Consider the following 25,288-nt stretch of genomic DNA (forward strand, 5'->3'; position numbering starts at 1 on the left):
CCACATGATAGTTTTAGGCACATGACTCTTTGGGAGTGGTGGATAAAATCTTAGATCCACATTTTACGGCCCATTTAAGGACTGAGATTACCTGGCTACCAAGTCAACCACTTGAGCGAAATTTGATTTACTTAGGAACTCATACAACCAAAATGTACGCTTGTAACAGACTTCATTATAACTGCCTAGTTAGATAATGGATTCCCTAAAATTTTAGGGTCAAGGCTTAAGAAGACCCGACCAGTCAAGTGAATAGCCTTGATCATCCGAATGGCCCTCGGGGAACCCCACAACAGACCCCGATGGCGTGAATGATTGGCCGTAACAAAACTCAGCTATCAAATGATCTTGGCGTGGCCACTTGAGTTTAGATCAATCTCATTCTTGGACCCATGGTCTCATATACAACAAAGAAGCGAATGGTTGGAGTGGATTTATCAAACCATCACTTTGGACCCCACACCTAAGAGTGCGTGTACGTAAGATGTGCATAACCGAAATGCACCATCACCTCAGCCCCCGTCGATCCCTTCAACATCTTCTCATCGCAATTGACCGCCGCCTGGAATATCTCGATTTACATTCAGAACTATGAGACGAACGAAGATATGTACTTTGACCGTGTCCAGTCATCCATATACTATGGGTCCTACCTCCTATCACAGGTCTCCATCCCTTCCTTCTCTGTGAAATCACAGTGGCATAAGACTCTCCAAGACCGCCTCATGGCCCACTCGAAGAGCTTGGATGTGGATGTGGCCGAGTCCATGGTCTGGGAAAGGCTATTACGCGGGGCGTCGATTTCCGAGTTGAATTGCTTGCTCGGACAAAGTATATCGTGTTTCTTTCCGGCTGGATGAAGTTCAAGATTTCTTGTGACAATGTGACAGTTAGATTCCCGGCTATGCATGATGTGGGGCCGGGCGTTATGTTGGGCCCACCTCGGAAGTAGTGTCTTAGTGGATGGAAAGATTAAGAAATGGGAGTGAATGAACATCTCTCCTCTTTTTTTTTTTTTCCTCATATGTGTCGTTTTGATGCCTGTAAAGTCCTTAAGCAGTAAAGTTTTTATGGCTAGGAGAACACAATAGTTGATATACACTCATGATATGTGGGGCCTCCTAGTTTCATTGTTGGGGAACATGACTCTTGGAATACAGATAATTTCGTTGATGTCCTGCTCCCGGTTCTTGTGCTTGTAATTTGATGCAGCTCTCCTTACAGTTCATGGGAGGATCAGGGCCATTGATCTGGTGGTCCAGTATGTGATGTGCCATGTACGGCAAATCAAGGAATTGGACTGTGGTGTCCCTCAATCAGTGGCCAGAGAAGGTCGGTGTTCAACCCTGCAGAACTCATGACTGTATGGACATTATTGTCTAACTGCAATGTTTGGCCTACGGTTTATCCATTTGGTGGCCCACCACATGATGGGACCTCGTGGTAAATTACCACGTGTACTGAGAGGGACTGTTGGATGGAACTTAAATGATGAGAGGCAATTGCTAGCAATTCTCTATTCATATTTTGGGGAAGTTTTTTTTTTTTTTTTTTTCTTTCTTTCTTGGGCTATCAACCAAATAGGTGGCCCACCTTTCACACTTCCTAATTGTTCTTCTTTATTGCTAATGACTGCTCAATGGGCAATGTTTGTATTAGGTTATGTGTTACAAATCTCCATGAGCAGATTGATCAAAGCCCTCTGAGTAAGGGCCTTATAAATGGAAGGTAGGAGTCGTCCAACTCTCTTTTACGGGCCCTTAATCAGATGGCTTTGATTGAACTTGTTTCAATAGAAGAATCAGATGGCTTTTGATTATCTAATCGGGGCGATTCTGCGGTTGTTTGCAAATCATGGGCCACCACAATTTGATCTTAGGTGAGCCAACTTGCATCCACTACACCAAAATTGTAAATTTGGAACGGATACGTATTTGGTTGAGGAACGACTAAAGGCCGTTCCAAATTTAAAATTGTTTCATATGTACCCCATTTAATATTTACCCAACGGTCTGTGTAAAAATCCGTGTAAAAAAAAAACCAAGTCTCTCTCGTTCTCAAACATGCACACGAACCCTCTCCTCTCCCAAACCCTAAACCCTCAAACCTTCTCTTTGCATCCCACTTGCAGAAGAAACCCTAGAAATCTAGCCTTTTATATGCACTAGATTCAGGGCATTCTCTTCCTCCAATCAAATAGACCAAAACCCTAGAATCAATCCTTCTAAAAATTAGCAACGCAAAACTAGAGATAATCATGAGCACTAATAAGATCACCCTGTGCATTATGAAGTCGAAGTGGTATCGTGGCGGGCGCGGAGAATCCAAGCTTGGCCATTGGTCGCTGCCGATATTTGAAACCATGTGAACGGTATATCGCCTATTGAATGTTTGGTTTCAATGTCTTTTTTTTTTCCTCAATGAATGGATTAATAAATATGTGTGCAAGGTGTGCACATGCTCATAAGCTATTCGACAATATGCCTGACAGGAAGATTGTCTCTTGGACTTCATTATTTTATTTTATTTTAATTTCTATGGTGTGGGCAATGTGATGGTTGGATATATAGGCTTGATTTTCTTAGGTGGCTCACAATTGGCCATTGTTTTCTACAATGTAAAGGAAGGGTGACAGCAGGCATGCAACCCATTCAACTATGACGTGGGCCACCATGCTTCAATGGAGGTGTTTGGGTGGTTGTGCATTGTTTTCTATGGTGTGGCCCATTGCTCGGTCTAACAAGGTGGATCCAACCATCATTTCAGCAAACCACGCTATAGTGAAGGCTTTTTGGGTGGCTGTACATTGATTTCTATGATTTGGTCCACCTGATGGTTGGATATGCCTTATTTTTTTAGGTATCTTATCATCACAATGAAGGCTTTTTACAGTTTTTTTGTACTTAATTTTTACTATTATTATATTTTGTCCTATTATTTTAATTAAAAGATAGGCGTGTCGTGTGGCTTACAACCAGTGTTCAAATTATCTATGATATTATCTTTATCTCCAGCTGAGCGATACCGATAACACTAGTAATGATACCGATAACGTTGGCAATATCATAAATTCCAGATATTAGCAATGTATCGCTAAGTATAGCCAACATCACTAATGTAATCGTCAATATTTTCAACTATGTAAAATCTAGGTGTTGCTTGTATTGCCAATGCATCAATATCGCCAATGTATCGCCAATATTTTCAACTATATAAATTCTAGGTACTGCTTGTATCATAAGTGTATTGACTATATTTCAATAATATCGCCAATTTATTGATATCATCAGAATATTGTTTATTAGAAAAAGATTATTTCAATTTTTTTTTTCACGACCACATGTTTGTATGTAGTGTTCAATTTGCCATTGATAATATTAATAATATCTCGATATTATCAATATCTCAACACGCGTGATATTGAGACCACAATCTTTTGTTTCCTTTTCAATTGTTGATTTTTTTGGTGAAATATCACGTGTTGTTGATATTTTGCAACATCAATGGACATTTGGATGGTTTAATAGGCTAGATGGGATGGTTGGACTGTTTTCTTACAACAACACATGTTTTTGAGGCCCAATAAAATGGAAACTTGCTATGTATGCATTCTTTTTGCATTTATTATTATTATTATTTTGAAAATTTCACTGTTTTTCCTAAGTTTCCTTGCATTTCTGGTCATCGGTGATATCAATATTGTTTCCATATCCCTGACAAGTGAAACTTGCAGCAATACCGATACTTCGAACACTACTTACACCACACATGATGTAGCTTATGCTATATGCTATAGAGGACTGAACACCATACTTCATAATTTTGATTTTACCCAGCCCTGGCCTGGTCCATTGCTAGCCCTTATGAGTTGGCCAAGGTTAGCATGTGTTGCTCCTCTGTTTGTATTGAGAATTCTATTCCCTTTTCTTAGCCTTATTAACATTTTGTTGTCTTCTCAAAAGGCAAGAAAAAAGAGAGGGTGAAATTAAGGGTAGCAAGAGTGAGGGAAGTGCATTAATTGGAAGGTCTAGACACATCGGCTACACACTTAATGGGTGGACTAGTGTGAATTTGAAGCAGGGCTTGTTCATGGTGGTCCGCACTTGGTGAACAGCCCCAGTATGTTATCTGTTTCACACTAGCATTTGCATTTGTGCTGCGAATTCACACTTTCATCCTCACACAAAGATCAACATTCTCCTAGTCAGCTTCACACATGATGCAGTGATTAATCATATGCCAGTCTCTGTGTTGCAGGTGATCTACTGTGAGCACCTTATTACAACAGACTAACCAGCAGAAAGGCTATCACTTTCATTGGAGCAGAACTGTCCCATACTAACCTGACCCATTGCTCATCACTAGTCCCTTGATTACTCATCACTTTCTTGTATGAACTAACTGAAAATTGACCAGCCTGCTCGGGAGTCCAAGCTATGCTGTCAGTGCCTGATTATGGCATGTAGTTCAAGGCACTTCAGTATCAGAAAAGCTGATTTATCTTGTCATCTTCGAGGTGGCACCTGAAGATTGGAGTCCATGCTAATATTTGGCTGCAACACTAGAAGAAATTGTCCACTGTGCCATCTTGGTCCAACATGATCCGGAACAAATGAGGTAACTCTTAATGAGGTAACCTTGTGGGAGTTGATTAGAGTAATCAATATTGCCTGCAAGTAGCCAGTTAATAAGGAAAGGGCAACACAGTTGCCATTGAGAGAGAAGAACCCATTCAAACCTGGCAACTGTGGTTAGGAGTCCTAGTAGTTCGAGTAAATACATTTTTCATGAATAAGAAACCATCCCTCTTGTTGATGTGCTTTTTGTTTATAGGATGTGTTTGTTGCAACTTTGGTTGGTAGATATTGAAAAGCACATCAATCTTGAAAGAGGACTTTGGGTTTTAGAAGCATCTACTTTTTTTTGCTCAAGAATCTGTACTCTTAAAATGTTTCTTTGAAGACATTTTCTAGGTGACATAGGACTTTGGGTTTTAGATGCATCTACTTTCTTTGGTTTTAGAAGTGCTAAATGGTGTTTTGATGTCATTTGATGTAACTCAAATGGTGCTGCGAGCTAGATGCGGTTTGGAAACTGAGCCCACCATATGGGACTGATTTTATTTTATTTTTCTGGAAAATGGCACCTGCTGTGGTGAATGACATTCAACCCATGCCTAGACATAAACACAATGCTCTACTTCAACTCTACTGTGGTAATAACATGCATCTCTCGCAACCAAATCCTCATGCCAAATGCACACTTGATATTGTTTTTAAGTTTATCCTGAGTACTTGCTTCCTTTGAAACAAACTGCAGTTTATAGTAGCTATTCATGTATGGTTGTGGAATGGATGTATCCTAGACGATGTTTTCTTCTTCTGTTTCCAAAATTTCAGCATCATATATTAGTTGAAAGATATAAAAACAGGGGAAATTGTTGCTCCAAAAGAGATATTAATAAGTTCTTTGTCAAAGGAGGTATGGTGTTTTTCTTTTGTTGATTATCGTAGTCTATAATCTATTAATCGTACCTTATGACCGGGAAAGTTGTTTTAGTGCTATATTCATGCTTATGAATATGGTGGCCCTTTTTTGTTTTGTGTTTTGCAGGAAGTAAACGATGTAATAGATGAAATTACAAGTTTAAGAAGACTTGATCATAAAAACGTGATTACTTTGAAGGAGATTGGAACTTCTTCAGGTTCCATTTGAATTTTCACGTTTTCCTTTTCTTCTTTGCTTAACTAGTGGCTCTGATCCTACATACATGTTATCGAGACTAACAAATTGTTCTTCAGATTTTCATAGAGAAATTGACAAGGACGATCAAGGAAATCCAGGTGTGTTTCTCAACATGGCATCCAATTTTGACCTATGAGATTGTGATGGGATTCAAGGGTGTTTTCATTATTTTAATTGCCTAAAAAAAGTCCATTTCCTTCGTTAAACTGACCCTTAGAAATTAGGTAGTTACCAATTTTCATTGTCAGTGCTATATGAAACAACTATTGGATGGGCTCTGTTATTGCCATGCTAATCAAGTGCTTCATCGTGACATCAAAAGTTTGTCATCAAATACTTAGATGGATCTTTTTCTTGGTCAGGATTTTATTTTTTTGCAGCTTCAATGATATCTATTCTACATGTATTTGTGCAACACATCACATTCTCATCAATAATGAGGGATGTTTAAAACTTGCATATTTTAGCCTTTCAGGCTGGTGCCCCAGTGATGACATCAATGAATTTAAATTTGAGGTTACTTCTTTGTAGCATAGGTATTGCTATGCCTCTGGAGTTACCGGACACCCCTAGATCCGTCAAAGGTATCACTTTTCTAACAGTGTCGACACCCCTACTTTGGAATTACTGGACAAAATGCTAACTCTAGATCCGTCAAAGGTATCACTTTTCTAACTATTGAACTTATTTTGATTTTTTTTTTCGTTTGTCAGATTGATCTAAATGTACATCTCTTTTGGTAGTGACTAGTGGGAATTTGGACTTCATGGGCCACGGTGGACCGCCTGTCCTGATCTCCGAACGGGCGGGGAAGTACCTAATCCGCGATTTGCTACTCTCTGGACGTGGATTTCCTGCGGAAGCCTTTCGCAGGAAGTTCCTGCATAGTGATTCTGGGTGGGGCCTGCTGCGATGTTTTTGAGAAATCCAATCAGTTTATCCACTTTTAGGGCTTATTGTATGGGATGTGATGTCGATAAATTCCATACATTACGGTGTCCGGTGAAACCTTTAGGCGTTCCCAGTTGGAGACGGACTTTCGCAGGAAGTTCCTGTGCTGGGAACTTAGGTGGGGCCCACTGTGATGTTTTTCAGGAATCCACTCCGTCCATCCGTTTTTTGAGCTAATTTTAGGAAATTATATCTAATTTGAACGGGATCCAAGACTCAAGTGGGCCGTACTAATGGAAAAGGTAGTTAGGGAAATTCCTACTGTTGAAACTTCCCTGGGTCCGACAGTGATGTTTACATGTCATCGATACCGTTAATACGTCATTCCTACTGGGATTAACTGAAAACACAAATATAAGCACGATTCAAACTTCTGTGGCCCCATGAATATTTCAATTGTGGACGTTCAATTATCACATTTTCGGCCTACTTGAGCATTGTACACGGTTCATTTGTTTGTCTCATGTCCTAAAATAAACCCAAAAAATGGATGGACGGTGAGGATTTCTCACAAACATCCCACTGGGCCCCACATGCGAGGAACTTCCTGCGAAAGGCTTTCGCAGGAAATCCGCGTCCGCTGGAGACCCGCAGAGGTAGGACGCAGTCCTCGTTCATCTCGGAAACGGATTGGCTACTCGCCTGCCACTTGCCAATGGCTGGTGGTCGGTCCTCTGTGGGTCCCAAGTTTCATCCATGCCGTCCATCTATTTTTATAGATAATTTTATGGAACGATACCAAAAATGAGTATATAAAAATTTTCAGTGGACCACATTATAAGAAACATTTCTGAACCAACGTCAACCATTAAAAACTTTTTGAGAGCCATAAAAGTTTTGGATAAAGTTGATCTTTGCGTTTTCCGTTCATATGGGTCTGTATGACCTAATTAACATATTGGATGTCAAATAAAAAGTACAGTGGGCCTTAGGAGGATTTTAATAGTGGACATCCAATCACAACTATTTTCCTATGGTGTGGTCCACCTGAGATTTATATCCTTCTAATTTTTGGTTTATAACCATAAAATGATATTTAAAAATGAATAGACGGAAAGGATAAAAAATATAATTCATAGTGGGGCCCACAGAGCACCAACCACTGGCCAGACCCTAGCCAAGTGGATTTCATGCGAGAAAGCTGCGATGGACGCCGAAGTTCCTGCGCTAGGAACCTAGGTGGGGCCTGCCTCGATGTTTATGAGAGATCCACCACGTTCATCCGTTTTTTGAGATCATTTTAGGACATAAGGCCAAAAATGAGACGGATCCAATACTTAAGTGGGCCGTACTAAAGGAAAAGGTGATAGGGAAATTCCTACCGTTGAAACTCACTGGGTCAACAGTGATGTTTGCATACCATCCATACCGTTCATAATGTCATTACTACTTGGATAAACTGAAATTATAAATATTAGCCTAATTCAAAACTTTTTTGGCCCCACAAATATTTTAACTGTGGACGTTAAATCCTCACTTTTGCGGCTCACCTGACTATTGGACCCTGTTCATTTTTGGTTTTATGTCGTTAAATGATCTCAAAAAACAGATGAACGTGGTGGATCTCTCGTAAACATCACGGTGGGTCCCACCTAGGTTCCCAGCGCAGGAAGGAAATCCGTGTCCAGCTGCGATGATGCTTTGGCGGGGTCCACCGTGATGTTTGAGATTTGGATTCAGTTTAATTTACAATTACGTACATTAAATTGATCTGAAAAAACAGATGAACGGATTGGATTTCTCACAAACATCACAGTTAGCCCTACTTAAGCATCCCAGCGCAGGAACTTCCGTAATCCGCGTCCGGTGAGGTCGGGCCGGACGTATCCGTATATAAAAAACAAGGGTCTGGAGTCTCCACAACTCATATTTTCACCTCTTCCAAGAAAGTTATACCACAATGCCTTCCCTGGAGATGCAATCGCTCGCCACATCGCTCGCCGCATTGGTCATAGTAATCTTAATCCTTTTCGGAATTGTGTTGTTAGGTCCTTCGATTAATGAAATGTCTTCATACACCGTCAGCTCAGCCACAGTCGATCCCTTCAACATCTCCTCGTCGCAATTGACCGCCGCCTGGAATATCTCCATCTACATTAAGAACTATAAGATGCGTGATGATATGTACTTTGACCGTGTCAAGTCATCTATATACTATGGGTACCACCTCCTAGCACAGGTCTCCATGCATCACTTCTACGTGCGACGGCTGGGGGATAAGACTCTCAAAGCCCGCCTCATGAACCAATCGGAGAGCTTGGATGTGGATGTGGCCAAGTCCATGGTCAGAGAAAGGCTATTACATGGGGCCGTGGATTTCCGAGTTGAATTGCTTGCTCGGGCAAACGGATATAAGTACAATATTTCCTGTGAGAACGTGACAGTCGGATTCCCGGCTACGCATGATGTGGGGCCCGGCGTTATGTTGGGCCCACGTCGGAAGTGCAATGTCTTAGTGGATGGAAAGACTAATACTAAGGGTTGGGTCTGAATGTATATCTCTCCTCCTTTCTTTTCTTTTTTTCTCATATGTGTCGTTTAGATAGTCCTAAGTTGGAAAGTTTTTACGGTTAGTAGAATACAATAGTTGATATAGACTCATGATATGTGGGGCCCACCGTAATGTGTATGATACATCCAATCTCTCCATCATGTGCTTCCTCTTATATATGGTCCTAAAAAAAACAGCTCATTGATTATCAAATGGTCTAACACATTGTTTCTTTAACACATTTTAGTTTTGAAGGTTACTATAGTTGTGATATATCTCTGCTACAATTTGTTATTTTATTTTATTTTATTTTATTTTTTTAAAATACTTGTTTTGTTTTATTGAATGAAAGAATATTGTCAAAACAAAAGTAGTATACCAAATAGCACTATAGCTCGAATAACAACACAAGAAAGAATACGGATCCTCTGTTTGCGTCAAGCAGTGAAATTGTGGTTGTTGCAATGTAATTGGACCGTATGATTGTATAATTGCATCGGTGATTGAGATGGACCAATCACTAATCAGCAGACGACGAAAAAAGCAGGAAAGTCGTGCTTTTGGCAAACAGAGGATCCCGACTCCACAAGAAAACAGCAGCCAAAACAACCAATTCATTCAAACTCATTGAGATTTGGGGCTAAGTCAGTTAGAAACTCAGTTTTGAACTTGACTCAATCACGTTTTGTCAATTTGATTTTATAACTTGATCTGCTGATGATGAGGGATATATTCAGACATTAAACCTCCTTTAATAGATCCAACGCCTTCCGCCACTCTGAAAATTACTACTATTTCTTTCTTCTGTTTTTGTTTTTTTTTTTTTTTTCCTGAAAAGTAGCAGAAAATAGTATTATGTGCCATTGCTTTTGTATTTTATTTAGTTATAAAAACTCTCTTTAAATACTGCTAATATCTTAATTTAATTATTAAATATCGAGTAGCTTAAAGACTCAATTGAGTCTTTGAGCCAACTCCACCTGAATGGACATCGAGTTGAGTCGAGTTTTCGGGTTTTGAACTATGTGGCCAACTCTCTATGCCCAACTCTTTGTAGCAATTTTTTATTTTATTTTTTTCCTTCTTTTTTCTAGATTTTAGGATAGGATGTTGTGTTAGGCTTCCTACCTATTGATTTCAAATGATATTTAATAATTTTGTTGCTGTTATTATTGTTTTTTAATATAAAATGACTGTTATGTGATTGATTTAGTCTTTTCATTTTTTGGTCAGGAGGAGAAAGCAACTAGTTGTTAAAGGTTAAAGGCTGCCGTTGATCCAGCACTAGTAGTCGATCGAGATCCTCTCTTCATTTCTTTCTTTCTTTATTTTATTTTATTTTTTAAAGAAAAACCTGACACAGTTTACCATTTTTTTTTTCTTCTTCTTTTTAAAGTTCAACAAATAGAGTAATTCTTGAGACAAGACCTGTCCCAGTCCAACTTCTATAGATAAAATGATTAAAATATCAGTTTAAGTTCACCTTTTTCATTTATGTTTATATTGTTGGAATTATGGGCTACACATAGCAATAACATATGTCCATCAGGCAATGCAATGATTGGATTAGATCATTTGCATGATCATCAGAGTGGGACCCACGCTATTGGTGAGTGCACACGGTTATCATGTGTGCGAAGTACGATAGACAACTCTTGGTAGAGTTGTGTTGGGAGAAGTCTTCTCTCCCAATGATTTAAGAGTCGTGGGATTGGGAGAACCCTATGATGGGTGGGATTTTCGGTCCCCCAATCTACACACCATTATGCACCCATTCATCTTCCCATTAGAGAATGTAAGAAGGCATACGTGTGGTAGAGTCAGAAGACCGAAAGACACCACATCATCCAGCAATGCATTCAAAACTGTTAAACGGCTTCAAATAATATTTTAATTTATTTCGGCTGTATGTGAAATTAATTTTGTTTTATCCCATTTACCTTCTGGTTGTGGGCCACGAATGCGAATTTCAAGCCCCATCCATGCAATTTGGGCTGAAGCCAGGAACCTTGGGCTTTCACATTACATTATACTGGATTCGAGGAAATGCTGAATGTGCTGAGTTTCGAGCTCCGCAAGTGGGCCCAAGCTTCCATGATCTGGACTGGTCTATTCAGTCTCATTCTGGAAGGAGTAGTATAAAAAAATCTCAATAGGATAATCTTAATGTTCTAATTAGTGGCATAAAAATATGTAATGGTCCACGTTCAACGGCAGTGCTGTTCTTGCTTTGCTAGGTAGGAGGTTTTGAACCATTTACTTGAGTATAATCTCAGATCTTTAAAAAGCCATATGAGCTGCGATAATCAATGAATTAGAGATGACCCAAGTGGATTAACCCCACTCCGTTCAAAATGAATGGCTGGCCTCCAAACAGCAATTCAGATTGCTTTGAGTGAATTGAATTGGATGGATTTGCAATTTGAAAGCTGTCATTATGAATTAAGATGGTCCTGCCATTTTAGTCATTTTCTGTCTTTTAATTAAATTATTACAATTCAGTCAAATAGCGTATCCAAACACGCCGACATGGGATGAATGCTGGATGCTGAACTGAAATGCAATATTCAATGAACTAGGAAATACCCAAGTGAATCTAGTCTCACTTCTTTCATAATTACCTGATTTGCTGGTCTAGATGGCACTTGGGATAGTTTCGAACAAACATGACAGGCCTTCAAACAGCTATTTGGATTGTTTTGAGCTAACAGAATTGGATGGATTGCAATTAGGAAGTTGTCCTTGTCAATTAAAATGGTCCAGCCATGTTGGTCATTTCCTCTATTTTAATTAAGTTATTGCAATTCAGTCTAATAGAGCATCCAAACACACCCACATGAGCTGCATTCTGGATGCTAAACTGAATTGAACCACAATATCCAATGAATTAGAAATGACCCAAGTGGACCTAACCCCACTCATTTATAATGCCTGGCCTCCAAATAGCAGTTGAGTAAACATGAATTGCATGAGCAAACTGAATTGCAATTAGGAAGTCGTCATTATGAATTAAAACGGTCCTGCCATTTTGGTCATTTCCTCTATATTTAAATATTGTAATTCGGTCAATAGTGCATCCAAACACGTCCACAGGCTCTGTTTTGGTAGCCTGTTTGGATTGGTGGTATAAAAAAATGGTAGACTTGGAAAGGAAAATGTCATAGCTGAGGAAAACCATACCTTTTTCACAGCTTCATTGTTGATTTCTTTTCCTCAGAGAAACTTGAATTGAACTGCAATATTCAATGAATTAGAAATAGCCCAAGTAGATCTAGCCCCACTAACTGGCCTCCAAATAGCAGTTCATTTTGTTTCAAGTAAACATGAATTTCACGGGATTGCAATTTGAAGACCAGACCATTTTGGTTATTTATTTCCACAATATTTCAATTGAATTATTGCAATTCAGTCCAATCACACATCCAAACAGCCCATGAATTAACCCCCAGGGATCCAGCAGCAATGCTGCAGTAATAATAATAATAAAGTGAAAAAAAAAAAAATCACTTTTATCTACAAACAATAATATTTGCAATTCGTATGCAACCTATGTACTGTCTATATACACAATCTAATTACAGGTTGAGAAGTACCAGACCCTGAAGAATTTACATGGATCCCTCTATTTAAGGGAGATGACACCTATTTACAATGTGTTATTTCTACTCGTATGGACTGGACATTTGATCTTTTTTAAATTTTCTTGTTATCGAAATATAGGAGAATTTCAGGAATATGATTGAATTAATCTGAACTTCTGAAATGAGCGGGCTTTAAAAAAGCTTCCGAAGAGGAACTCAACAGATGTTTCTTTGGGAGGATCGGGAATAAAGAACGGGTTCTGCTTCAATCGCAGGGTCATTTGGCCAATCTGCCTGCAGATTGAATCAATGGTCTTGGAATTGGCAGGGCTACCAGACGCATCCGTAACATAGAAGTTGTCTATTGCTTTGCCACCCTTTGTTGAGATTTCTGCTCTTGTGATGCATAAACCATTCTCCCGGAATATCCTTGTGATGTCTGAAAGAAGCCCAAGTCGATCATCCGTGCATAATTCTAGCTCTAGTCCCTACAGGGCGAACCATTATAATTCATGAGAATGTGAACCATTCAATTATTTTGATAGATCAATGGTAGACGTGGCAATCATGTTAAGTGAAATGGAGCCATCGATCTGCTGGGTCAACACATTCATGTGCCATAGACCCAGAATCACATACTGTTGTAGCCATTGCATCCATGGAAAGCACATGGACAACCTTGTGAACAAAATAGTGAATAAATGTTGTGAATTTCTGATAGTCTGTGGACATGTTGGCCCACCAGATCAGTTCCAAATAGCTAGATTGTTTTTCATGTGTACCCTAGAGATACTCGAGATGGATAAGCAACCACCATCTACCATTGCTAGCAGCTTCTGAACCACAGCTGTATGTCTGATGGGAACTTTCCTCTGCTCAGTGACAAATACCTCAAGAGGCCTGCCTCTCGATTGCTGCTTCAAGGCACTGGGTCACGCGTTGCCTCTCAGCTTCCGAGCTGATAGGGAGCCTGTTGATGTGTCTGATATAGTATTCCTACAATTGGACAAGAAACATCCATGTTAATTACAGAACTAGAATGAGAAATGCTAAGGTTGTCATCTGGTGAGCCCCACCACATATGTGATAATGTACAAAAATCAGGTTCAAGAGGTGATCAAGTAGGCCAATGTGTATGAAGAAAATGGGGCATTTGAGAAACTGACCAATGGTCCAGATTCTTATACACATGGCCCACCTGATGACTAGAATGGCCTGATTTTAAGGCCACTGTGCAAACTGTGGGGTCCAAAGGATGAATGCATATGCATGCCACATTCTCATGTCTGAATCAAGTCATGAGTAGCCCAGAAGATCTGATACCTGGTAAGCTTCCGTCCTTCCCGTGTCTACAGTCCCATGAAACATCATGTACTGCATGTCTGTCAAGGTACAAACAGTATCGAACAGAAGCTTTGGCCGATCCTACGACCTCATAGTAGCAACAGTATAATCCTTTTCGAAACAATCCAACAGAGCAACATGAGGTCTGGCTGATATCTTATCCTCAGCCATTGCTGGTCCGTGTCTTTCGTAATCCCTATCATCAAACATCATCTGATGCAGCCTCCTCTCTGTGTGGGTCACCCCTATGGAAACCGTCATCTTCGCGGCTCTCTATTCGTTGTTCCCTCTAAGTACATTGCACAAAAGCTCCTTGATCTTTGAAGCTGACTTGGGTCTTCAATTGCACGGCCCGTTGATTCATCAGTGATGTGGACTACTGCTGTGGCTCGGGCATTATGTGTCCAAACTTCCACATTCACGACATTGCATCTGAGGTCAGCGAGTACAGCACACACTTCGGATAATAAACCGGGCCAGTCGGTGCCTGTTAGCTCAATAGAAGTATGCTCTTTGGAAGGCATCACACCGACAGAACTCCTCAATGAGGGTAGGAAGCAGGCTTCCGTTTCAATAGACTGCATGATTTTCGCAAATTCATGCAAAAATGTCAAATGGGTGAAATGGGAACTTCATTTGTATATATGAATTCAGCTGATGAGGATGAGAATCACCTCTGTTTTAAGAAACTATGTTATGCCAAGGTATTGAGAATTAAGGGCGTGTTTGGTTGCACCAAATTTCATGAAATATCATGAAAATTTACACCAAATTAGACTAATTAATCACAATTTCATGATATTTGGTGCAAAGAAACACACATCAAGGAGCATTACAGCAAAACATTTGGCAGATCTCAGTGAGTTTAAGACAAATGCATTGGTTTCTAGAGAAAGCATTACAATCATGCAAAAACAGGAACAAAAAAAGAATAAAATAGGTGGCCACTAATCGAAGATTGGGTGTTTCAGGCCACTTCAGCCATTCAAAGAGGAAGTTTTCAATTGAGCATTCGCTCGGCCCACCAAACCATCCATGTGGGGCTCTTCTTTTTTTTTTGATACTTAATACAAAATTTTTGCATGGTGGGCCCCACCGTGAGTTGAAAGATTGTAATAGAACTCTTTGGAGAATGCTTCCCTTTTATTTTGGGGGATTCAGAAGGGAAAGAACATTAACATTTGATTCTTTTATTTTTATTTTTTATTTGGTGTCTGTGAGGCCCTTTGAATTGGGAATTCATATGCACTTCAATGAGATTCTATTCACATTAGGAAACAACTCATGCAGGAATTCGAAAGAAAAGTATTCAAGCTGTAGATGCCTTAAAAAAAGCATAAATTTCAGAACTGTGGTCTGCTTACTTTTTTTATGTAACTGATGATCCCGTCATCTTCGAGTTTCATGCCATCATGATCAGTCACATTAAACACTGCCACAATTGCAATTGGACAAAAATGATTTACTTCATTTTGCAAACAAGTAAAGAAAGAACTTGGTTTTGAGTCTCGTTGAATAATTCTATCAAAGGTTTGCTAATAACACATGCTTGGTATAGCCCACACCCCAAATACATTGCCGCATGTGCCATGCTGGCACACGTGTGGAATGTCCCATCTGTCCATCAGGTGGGCCTCAATGAATGAAGCAAATGGACAGCAAAAGAGAAACTTGTTCAGTGCTTGTAGCAGTTCATCTGTTTTGTACACCATGGCCTATGCAATGAGTGGACTGTTCTGATTTTAGTGGCAAGGGTATCCACAGCGTGAGGCCCGCATGATGGGTGACTCAGATCTTGCACAGCATCCAGAACCACCAAAACTCAATTCAATTCAAGCAGGTATAAAATCTTACCACCCATGAACCATCCCCCATCTGAAGATATGTATGCTTTGGTTATAATAAGGTTCAGATCAATCAGAAACTGAACTTTCTGATTAGCCCCACTTAAACATCCCAGCGTAGGAATTTCCGAAATCCACGTCTGCGGCCACACCGAAATCTGGTATCCTTATAAAAAAGGGATTGGAGTCCCCCACAACTTATATTTTCACTTCTCTTCTAAGTAAGTTATTTGACAGTGCCTGCCCAATCTCAATCTCAAACTCACGCAAGATAGGCCTTAAGCTTCTTCTTCTGAACCCTAACATTCGTCTTCTGAACACACATGGAATCGCTCATCAACGAGCACCCCCCGCCGCAACCTATCACCCTCTTCGGAATCGTCATAGTAATCGTCTTTGCAATCTTATTCTTTTCAGGAATTGGATTCTTTGTCTGGTTACTTCATTTCATTAGCCCGCCGATCAATGCAATGTCTTCATACACCGTCACCTCAGCCACCGTCGATCCCTTCAACATATCCTCCTCACAATTGACTGCCACCTGGAATATCTCAATATACATTAAGAACCATTTCAAAAATCTGTACGTTGATCGTGTCCAGTAATCCATATACTATGGATCCCACTTCTTATCACAGGTCTCCATCCATCCCTTCTACGTGCAACGGTTGGGGCATAAGACTCTTCACACCCACCACATGAACCACTCAGAGAGCTTGGATGTGGATGTGGCCGAGTCCATTGTCAGGGACCGGCTATTACACGAGGCCGTGGATTTTCGAGTTGAATTGCTTGCTCGGGGAAGGTATTTCGAGATTTTTGACAACGGCTATAAGTTCAATATTTCCTGTGAGAATGTGACAATTGGATTCCCGGCTACACATGATGCGGGGCCGGGCGTTATGTTGCGCCCACATCGGAAGTGCAATGTCTTAGTGGATAGAAAGACTAATAATAAGGGAGACTAATAAAAAGGGATGAATGTATATCTCTCCTCCTTTCTTTTCTTTTTCTCATAGGGATCGTGTAGATATCTCTATAGTCCTGGAACACAATAATTGATATACACTCATGATATGTGGAGCCCACTGTAATGTGTATGATACATCCAATCTATCCATCATGTGCTAAACCTCCTTTAACATATTCAGTGCCTTTCTCCACTGTGAAAACTACGAATATTTCTTTTTTACCCTGAAAAGTAGCAGAAAATAGTAGTATGTTCCATTGCTATTTTATTTAGTTATAAATATTGCTAATGTCTTAATTTAATTATTAAATATCGAGTAGCAAGTATTCGAGCCAACTCAACCTGAGTCCTCGAGCAAACTTGACCTGAATGGACATGGAGTTGAGTTTTCACGTTTTGAAATATGTGGTGAACTCTCTATGCCCAAGTCCTTGTAGCAATTTTTTTTTTCTTCTTTTTTATAGATTTTAGGATAGGATGGCTTTTACCTATTGATTTCAAATGATATTTAATGATTTTATTGTTGTTATTATTGTTTTTTAATATAAAATGACTATTATGTGATTGATTAATTGATTATTCTTTTCATTTTCTGGTCAGGAGGAGGAAGCAACTAGTTGTTAAAGGTTGCCATGGATCCAGCACTAGTACTCGAGATCCTCTCTTCACGCTTTTTTTTTTTTAATTTTTTTTTAATTTTTAACTTCAACAAAGAGAGCTATTCTTGAGACGACCTGTCCGAGTCCAACTTCTATAGAGAAAATGTTTATATTGTTGGCATTATGGGCTACACAGCAATAGCATATGTCCATTAGGCAATGCAATGATTGGATTAGATCATTCGCATGATCATCAGAGTGGGACCCATGCTATTGTTGATTGCACACGGTTATCATGTGTGTGAAATACAATAGACAACTCTTGATAGAGTTGTGTTGGGAGAAGTCTTCTCTCTCAATGATTTAGGAGTCGTGGGTTTGGGAGAATCCTATGATGGGTGGGATTTTCGGTCTCCTAATCTACACACCATTATGCACCCATTCATCTTCCCATTAGAGAATGTAAGAGGGCATAGGTGTGGTAGAGTCAGAAGGCCGAAAGACACCACATCAAGTATGCATTCAAAACTGTTAAACGCCCTAGATTTGATGCTTGTAGTAGATTGTGGAATCCACTATGATTCTAACATATATTTTTTTGCTTAAAAGATCAGGACATTGCAATAAAATCAAAGGCTTGAAATAATATTTTAATTTATTTCGGCTATATGTGAAATTAATTTTGTTTTATCCCATTTACCATCTAGTTGTGAGCCATGAATGGGAATTTCGAGCCCCATCCATGCAATTTGGGCTGAAGCTAGGAGCCTTGGGCTTGCACATTACAATATACCGGATTCGAGGAAATGCTGAATGTGCTAAGTTTTGAGCTTGGCAAGTGGGCCCAAGCTTCCATGATTTGGATTGGTATGTTTAGTCTCATTCCGGAAAGAGTAGCATAAAAAAATCTCAATAGGATAATCTTAATGTTCTAATTAGTGGCATAAGACTGTAATGGTCAACGTTCAACTGAAGAAGTGTTTAAGGTTTGAGGGTAGCAACTTTAAAATTTATGTGACTTTGCGGTGCTGTCACAGTTAGATCCATCAAACTTGCATAGTTGGGCATGGACCTTATGATTCCTTTTGGAAAAATCGGTAAATCCTCAAGTGGGCTCAGTTAAAAGAGTCCATATTTGCAGCTTGGATTGATGTTCTACAACGGGCTTTCCATGCTGGCATTCCAAGATATAGGGATCATGGTTTTGTGAACTCGTCGGCGGGTAGCTTGTTGTAATTGAGTTTCTGTATCATGGATTTGTTATATTGACAAGGGAAGAAAAAGACTAAAGAGAGCATGTCATGAAAAATGAGGTTTCTTTCCAACAATTGCATACAGGTGTTTGTAAAATCTTAAAAGAGAGATAAGGGCCTCCTAGTTTGACTCTTGGTATACAGATAATTTTGTCACTATACCAAAATTGCAAATTTAGAACGGTTCTATCTTTAGTTTAGGAATGGTTTTAAGCTATTCCAAATTTAGAACTGTTATAAACCATTCTAAATGTGGTGTGGATTTCTCATCTCTTGTGTAGCCCACTTGAATTTTGGATCCACCTCATGTTTGGTCTCATATCCTAAAATGATCTCTCAAAATGGATGGACGATGTGGATTCCTCACAAACATCACAGTGGGCCCCACCTAACATCCTAAAAACTTCCTCCAAAGGTCCCTCATAATCTGTGCTCGACCTTAAATCCCAAACTGTTCTCTCACCCCAAACCCTCAACTCTTGTTCTCCCTCTCGTTGCACCTCAAAGCCTCGAAGCCCCAAACCCTCTCTCTCTCTCTCTCCCTCTCTCTCTCTCTCTCCCTCTCTCTCTCTCTTTGTTGGCGTTTTCCAGGTATTTTCTTTACATGAGCTTTGATTTGTTTTCATTTTCTCTTGAAATTGAGGGATTTTTCTTCCCTATCTTCGATTTTCAGCTGAAATGAGATCATCTGAAATCCATTCACGAAAATTCAGTTGTTGGAGGATTTTACTCTGTTTTGAGATGCTAATTAAGGAATTAGCACTCGATTTCGATGTAGATTTTACATGGAATTGAATATTTAGGGTTTCTGTGGAGTTTTCCTGTGTTTGAAGATTTCAACTCACTTTGGACCTGACATCCAAAATTTGTGAATTTTTTTGGTTATTTGCGGATTCCACTTCAGTTCTAGGGTTTAACTGAGATTTTCAGCAAAAGATTTGCTCTTATATTTTATGATGATGTTCGATTTCTAGGGTTTGCTTTTAATGTTAATTCTAGTGTGGTTATGATGGACTGGTCAATTGAGCAGAAGGTTCTCCTCAGTGTTGTTCGTGAAAGTTAACATAATGTAGGGTCATTTTCACACCGAGCCCGAGTGGGGTAGCCCGTGGGACACGGGGACACAATCAGGGTAGGTGACCCATTTGATTTGGGGCCCACGGAGGAGGTCTCTTATTCGAGACTCCTCACTGGAGGTGATTAATGCGCATTTCACACCAAGCTCGAGTGGGGTAGCCCATCAGATGTGGGGACACACTCGGGGTGGGTGGCTCATATGAGGCGGTACCCATGTGATTTGGGGCCCACGAGGGGGGTTCGGCTGAGGTCCTAACCCATGCGATGTGGGGCCTGGGCTATGAGATAAAGGGATTAATTCGCCATACTCTAATAGTTCGAGCTTTTCGAGCAAGTGGTTAATTGTCCTGCATCATAATAGAGTCAGTGATTGAGATCTCTCTATGGCAGTCGATGGTGTGGAAAGGAACAACCTTTTTTTTTCTGGGTGGTTGCCCTCTCACAACGGGTGACCAACGATGGATCACTTAAAGAGGAGAGGATTCCATATCCAGAATAGACGCTCTGTTTGTTGCATGACTAAGGAAACCATGGTCAATCTCTTCATTCACTGTCCAGTGGCTAGCAGTCTCCGAGATGCAGTTTTAAAGAAGTTTGAAGTGCAGTTGGTGCAACCCAAATCGGGTCACTAGTTGGTGGATTTCAGCATGGGTGCAGGCTGGTAAGATATTGTGGAAATCATCGACAAAAGCAATTTTTTGTGTCAAGAAGGTGGCTGAACTTGCATTTTTAGAAGGCTAAACCTCTCTATCAAGTATTCAAAATATGTGAAAGATGGGAATTTGGGGCATTGTAGTCTTCTCTGGTTAATTTATGAGCTGCATGATGCGAACTGAGGCTCTCAACTGGGTAAGCAGGTTTGATGGTGAATATCAATGACCCAAGTTGCATTCATCTAGCTTCGCTCGTGATCCTTATATGATCAAGGGGGTTGAGGTTTTTATTTGCTATTGTTTTACTTTTGTTCATAGCCTGACTGAAAGTTTCAGAAACAGGTACTAGATGGGTTTCTTAGTTATTGTCCCCATTTCTGTTTATCGGTTCTTGCTAGGATTTAATTTTTCTAGTTATTGATGTCTTACATTTTACACTTGAATGTCTTCCTGTTGTTCAACTTCAGAAACTATCATCAGAATTTGATGCTGGGTTCTGGAACCGTTTGTTAAAGATGAGAATTGTCATCAAGTGCATGTGCCGATATGGCATACATGTGTGAGGTCCAAGTTCTCCATTCGCTGGGCCACAATCATTGGATTGTCTGGCTCTAAAATTAGGCAGCATCGCTCCTCAAGTGGACCACTTGTTAGAAACAAAGCTCTAAATTGCTGAGGAACCAGCATTTAATTAAACTGATGCTTTCTCATAGAATCATGTCTCGATGCAAGTATTATCCTTTTGATTGTTAGTTACAATTTGAATATTCAACAAGAATTCTTGGGTGGTGTGTTGAAAATCAAGAACTAGTATCTCTCCAAAAAAAATAAAAATAAAAAAAATCAAGTAGTTGTGTTTTTATGTTTGCTTTTATTCTTAAATAAATTAAACCTAGATGTGCAAGATTGTGGGTATGAGGATTTCACATATGTCATTGGCATTTTGAAACTCTGTTTTTTGCATCACCTGCTAAATAAACCATACACACTGTAACATCCCCCAATCTACTCGTGTGTTCAATACTTCTCAGCTTTTGTTATGCATTTTTTCTCTATGTTTTGATTCAGGTTTCTCTTTCAACTGATAACAAAATATGATTCACCTATCAACTCTATATGACATAAGGTTCAAAAAGATCATTACTGTTAGCATTACAACTATGTTTACAACTTCAATTGCTTTTTGGACTATAATTTTGTTTACAACTACTTGCTTCTTATCTCTTTTATTTTATTTTTTCCCTTTTCTTTTGCTACTAGTGCATCCTACCTTTATTATCCTCAGGTCCCGAATATCAGCCCGATCCAGAACTAAGTTGGGCCACAACATAGGGAACAAATTGGGTGGAAATGCTCACCCTTGATGCGCACCAATGCCCATCTGAGTTTCAAAACAGCCCGATTTTTTCCTTCATCCAGACCAGATGAAGGGTTTGAATGGCCTGGATGACATATACACAACTATCTTTCATGAATTTTATTTATTTTTATTTTTATTCTGATTTATTTTTTATTCTTATTGTGTTTTTAGAAGCAAATGACAGGGAAGCTGCAAAGGCCGCTGAACAGCTGCAATCTGTAGGAATTTCTGGCAGCGGCGATGGTGTGGCAGCAGCAGCTACAACTACTTCAGGTCTGCAGATATTTTACCTTGTGTTATTGGATTTGGTTTTCTGGTATTTCTTGGAAAACTATTTTGATATTTGTTTAAATCTTAAATTTATATGTATAAAAACTTCATGTGCACGATGCTTGTGTTAGGCGTAGACATATTGACAGGTGTTGGCACAGTGTTGGTATGTCATAATGCTGTCATTCAATTGATTCCTGAAAATTATTTTAGTTTGTAGATTCTAACATTCAAAGGAGTCAATGCATTCTTTTTTAAATATGATTCAAATTTATTGCCCTGAATGTCATCTGGATCTTATTTAACAAGTCAATTTATTAAGCATTTGGAAGCAAGGCAATGGTATACAATTGAATGAACAGTTTTTCCAATTTATGTACTTGCTAGCTACTTCAACAACGACAACCTATCGGGTAAAATTACAGCCAAGCTTTTCAGCTCCGAAATGGTGAATTTGCTGATTTTTTTTGTCTATCTAGACCAAATTGCTGATTTCTTTGGCATATATACTAAAATAGCCCTTTTTCTGGTCATTTTGCCTAGATCTTTATTGATGTCTGGAAACAATGTTGTATATCCCAGTATACAAGTAATCATAGGGATGAGATTCTGCTACATTTTCTTTCTCGGGTTTTGCTAAATTTTCTATTAAAATCTTGTATCGGACAATATTGGAAATAGTGGTGGCAGGGGGGATAGACAGGCATCTGTTGTATAGAATGTGGAGTCCATTTTGACCCTATTTTGATGATTGGCTAAGGTCTTGAATCATTTTATCGATCTACCTTTTAAAAGTCAATCCTGAATTGTTGAGACAAGGCTATCAAAGTCAACCCTTGAATCATACAAGCTGCTACTTTCTTCGTCAGGCCCTACCAGATCGTCTTCTTTCGCCTCCCTGCTGTGGAAATAGATCCAAGAGATGCTTCCTCTTTTGGACTGCAATGTGCACTGGCAGATTGGTAGCGGAAATTGTACCTTTTGGGCTGACAATTGGTCGGGGCTTGGCCCGCTTATCGACCAATCCTCGTGCTAGGTTCCAGCTCCTCTGTTATCTACCAAGGTTAATCAGGTTCTTGGGAAGCATGGGCCTCTCCCACCTTCCTCAGCTTTCGCCTTTCTTCCTCAATATATAATTGATTTCATATTTCAGAGTGGTTTCTGCCTGTCAGATAGACCGGATAGTCGTATCTAGCCGCTCACCCCTTCCGGTGCTTTCTCAATTAAATCAGCGTGGAAGCTTAGCAGAGCAGCCAACCCTCATAGGGATTGGTCTAGGTGGGTCTGGCATGCAAAGTTGCCACCTAGAATCTCTCTTTTCATCTGGAGAGTGTTGCAGCAGGTGATTCCTATTGATGTAAGTGTTCAGGGGCGGGGTGTATCATTAGCCTCTAAGTGTGTTTGCTGCTCTATCGACGCAACCAGAGGCCGTTCCGCTGAATCCTTGCACCACCTTTTCATCAACAGCGCGATAGCTTCAGCTTGTTGGAAATTTTTTGGGGAGGTTTTCGGGATCCCGTTCTTCGCCAATCTGTCAATAGAAGAGAACCTCAGCTTTTGGTGGAACCCCGCAGGCTTGCAGCAGCATTCCTCCCCGATTATTAAGATTTCCCCATCTTTAATTTTGTGGGATATATGGACGTCCAAAAACTCAGCTAAATTCGACGCAAGGCTATGCAGGAGGCAGTGATGTTTAAGGTGAAGAGCTGGCTCTCCTTGCTTGTAAAGCGAGCCCCTGATCTTCTGTGCCCTCTGCCGAGTAGAACCTCATGGTCATTTCTGGGGATAGCTGATTCAACGCGTCTCCGTGATCCCCCAATTGTGGTCAGGTGGGAGAAGCCGTGTACAGGCTGGTCCAAGCTCAACATTGATGGCTTGGCTAGGGGAAACCCGGGCCGTCAGGTGGAGGAGGTATGCAGGGGTGACAATGGTGAGTTTATTTTTGCTTTTTCAGCAGGCTATGGGTTAGCTTCCAACACATATGCAGAGCTACGTGCAGTTCATGACGGGCTCTCCTTTTGCTCTAGTTTTGGTATATCTAATATCGTGGTGGTCGACTTCCTAAATGGTAATATGTCGCCTTTCTAGAAATGGGCCTATTGGATAGAGAGAATTCAGAAATTTCGCTCGCTTTGTCAGCTAAATTTTGTCCACATCTATAGAGAAGGGAACGGGCCAGCAGATGGTATGGCCTGTTTGGGAAGTGAGACTCAGGCCACCTCGCTATTTCGTATCTCTTCTCTCCTCCCGCAACATGTTAGGGGAAGCCTCTTCCTTGATAGGCTGGGCCTTCGGGTGGTTCGGTTCGGCTCTCACGCAGATTAGATCTTTGTTGCGCTCTTCCCCAGTCTTACCTTCTCCCTTATTCCTCCTGTTATCCACAGATGTTTGGGTCTCTCGGTAGTAGGCCTTTGATAGGCTTCTTTCAGGTCCTTTTTTCCTGTCGAAAAAAGATTCTCTTCTGTATTAGCGTTTAGTTTTCTTTTTGAGATATGATACGTGAGGTCCGTAGTCTTTTTGTTAGGACCCACCCGAATGCCTGCAAATTTTACCTATCAATGAAATTCTAGTGGCATGCGCCCACATTTAAAAAAAAAAAAAAAAAAAGCACCTTACCAACCATTAAGCTGTGTAAATATTACTCAATATCATACATATACATGTAACATATAACAAGCACTCAATTGTATGTGCATAGTTCAGCCACATTTCAGTTATGTACTAACAAGTTTCTTCTCTTTAGTCAACAAACAATACAATCTAGAGTGCTAAAAACATAATGGATCCATCCACAACGGAATGGACCATTTGGATGGTTGGGATTGCTTGATCGGTGTGATTATAGAGATCCTCCATCCACAACAGAATGGACCATTTGGATGGTCTAATAGCTGTACATCAGTGTCACATATGAGGATTGATGAACCATTACCAATATTTATCCTGTGAAAAACTAACATAACTTCTATATTTATTAATGAAAAATATGACAGGGAAAGCAGGTAACATGAAATAATGGATAAAAACATTCACAGATGATAAGTGTTACTAATTGCAGCGTGTTCACAAATGGATGGTTTATCATATTTATTTTCCATGCTTACGTAATGGGATACCAAAGGTAGTTTTTTCTTTAGGTTTGCAAGGTGT

The 25,288-nt window shown here is 39.9% G+C and overlaps 1 long non-coding RNA gene and 1 pseudogene across 3 annotated transcripts; one reads left to right on the forward strand and one right to left on the reverse strand.

Annotated features, from left to right (window-relative positions):
* The first annotated feature begins 2,063 nt into the window (after positions 1-2,063).
* Positions 2,064-6,408, forward strand: LOC131239425 (uncharacterized). Of its 3 annotated transcripts, none has more exons than XR_009168229.1 (6): positions 2,064-2,371; positions 5,400-5,481; positions 5,614-5,704; positions 5,802-5,843; positions 5,970-6,066; positions 6,126-6,408. It is a non-coding gene; the product is annotated as an uncharacterized LOC131239425 (long non-coding RNA). The 3 variants fall into 3 exon arrangements; XR_009168228.1 differs by lacking the exon at positions 2,064-2,371 and adding an exon at positions 3,752-4,617; XR_009168230.1 differs by lacking the exon at positions 2,064-2,371 and adding an exon at positions 3,752-4,617 and having other exon boundaries at positions 5,994-6,066.
* Positions 6,409-12,666: 6,258 nt separating this feature from the next.
* On the reverse strand, positions 12,667-16,518 carry LOC131238787 (ACT domain-containing protein ACR4-like; annotated as a pseudogene).
* Positions 16,519-25,288: the final 8,770 nt, after the last annotated feature.

The sequence above is a fragment of the Magnolia sinica genome, chromosome 3 (assembly GCF_029962835.1).
Source record: "Magnolia sinica isolate HGM2019 chromosome 3, MsV1, whole genome shotgun sequence".
NCBI classification, from domain to species: Eukaryota; Viridiplantae; Streptophyta; class Magnoliopsida; order Magnoliales; family Magnoliaceae; genus Magnolia; species Magnolia sinica.